General features: G+C 43.9%; 1 pseudogene; it reads left to right on the top strand.

Moving 5' to 3' along the window:
- The first annotated feature begins 353 nt into the window (after positions 1–353).
- On the top strand, positions 354–1,741 carry LOC103744435 (annotated as a pseudogene).
- The last annotated feature ends 275 nt before the right edge of the window (positions 1,742–2,016 follow it).

Genomic DNA, 2,016 nt, shown 5'->3' on the forward strand with positions numbered 1-2,016 from the left:
TCTCCCAATTTTCCTGATAAATCATGATTATAAAATATGTGTTATAATAAAGTATATGATGCATAGGATCTTCTAAATAAAAATATTCTAACAGGGGCTAGAAGATGGCTCAGTGGTTAAGAGCACTGATTGCTCTTGTAGAGACCCAGGTTCAGTTCCCAGAACCCACATGACCACTCATAAACATCTGTAACTCCAGTTCCAGGGGATCCAACGCCCTCTTCTGGCCTCTGTGGGCATATGGTGTCCATACATACATGTAGGTAAACACTCATACACATAGAAATAAATAAATAGGCCCCAAGTTTCCTGAAGCCTGCTGTGTTGGGACCCAGTTCTGCTTTGCAGACTTCCCTTGTGGCATGGCCCCGAAATGGCAATTAGCACCCCTGCCTCAGCCCAAGAAGCCCAGACTCATGCCTGCCCTGAAGCTGGCTGACTCATCGACCTCCCTGGGCTTGCAGAAGGGAGGAAAAGAACAACAAGAAGCAATTGAACATATTGATGAAGTACAAAATGAAATAGACAGACTTAATGAACAAGCTGGTGAGGAAATTTTGAAAGTAAAACAGAAATATAGCCACCATTTTTCAGAATTGATTGCCACAATCCCAAAATTTCGGGTAACAACATTTGTCAACCATCGTCATGTGTCTGCCTGAAATGCTTGGGGAGGATGAGGAGGTGCTGCGTTATTTTACCACAGTTGAAGTGACAGAATTTGAAGATATAAAAGCAGGTTACAGAACAGATTTTTTTTTTTTTTTGTCTTTTTGAGACAGGGTCTCCTGTAGTCCCAGCTGGCCTGGAACTGTGTAGACCAGGCTGGCCTTGAACTCCAGAGCTCTGCCTGCCTCTGCCTCTCGAGTGCTGAGACTAAAGGTGTGCACCACTATGCCTGGCTTACAGAATAGATTTTTATTTTGATGAAAATCCTTACTTTGAAAATAAAGCTCTCGCTAAAGAATTTCATCTGAATGAGTGTGGTGATCGAACTGAAATCAAATGGAAATCTGGAAAGGATTTGATGAAATGCTCAAGTCAAATACAGAGTAAACCAGCAGGAAGAGGTAGCATGAAGAACCAGAGAGCTGCTTCATCTGGTTCACTGACCATCCTGATGCAGGCGCAGTTGAATTAGGAGAGGTCATCAAAGATGGTATTTGGCCAAATCCTTTGGTTCCTGATATGACTGATGTGGTGTTGAATGAAAATGTCCCCCATAGGCTCCAAGTGTTTGGATATTTTGTCCCCAGATGATGGCACTGTTTTGGGAGGTTTTAGAAGGTGTGGCTATCCTGGAGGAAGCACGTCACTGGGGGTGGGCTTAGAGAGTTCTTAAGCCTTGCCACATCTCCAATTAATTGCTCTCTTGCTTGCTTCCTGTGCCTGCATGATGATGTGAGAGCTTGGCTTCTCCTGCTGCTGCTCCAGCCACCTCCAGCCACCACGCCTCCCTGCCATGATGGACTGAAATTCCCCTGGAACCATAAGCTCAAATAAACTCTTCCTATAAATTGCTTGGGTCAGTGTTTCTGGTCAGTGTTTCTATCACAGCAACAGAAAAGTGACTAATACAATTGATGAAGAAGGAGAAGGGGAAGGTGATGATGAAGGAGAAGAAGGAGGAGGAGGAGGAGGATTGGAAGATATTGATGAAGAAGGGGCTGAGGATGAAGGTGAGGAAAATGAAGATGATAATGAAGGCGAGGAAGGAGAGGAGGATGAAGGAGAAGACTAAAAGAGAAAGCACTGATGGATTCTAACACTCTTCAAAAAATTTGTTTTCTTTTTTAATTTTCTCCAGTCCTTGGGAGCAAGCTGCAGTCTCCCCACCCCTCCCCTACCCCTCTTGTGCTCAGTCACTCTGTTTTTGAAGTCTCTTTTCTCAACATGATGGTTCTCAACATGAAATAACCTTGAGCAGAGTACAACAGGAAAAGAACCTCGACTCTTCTGTTCTAAATTCATTTTGATCTGTCCTTGTCTCAAAACCTGTGGACTCACCACCACTGT

Source organism: Nannospalax galili, unplaced genomic scaffold, assembly GCF_000622305.1.
Source record: "Nannospalax galili isolate Female #2095 unplaced genomic scaffold, S.galili_v1.0 scaffold281, whole genome shotgun sequence".
Classification (NCBI taxonomy): Eukaryota; Metazoa; Chordata; class Mammalia; order Rodentia; family Spalacidae; genus Nannospalax; species Nannospalax galili.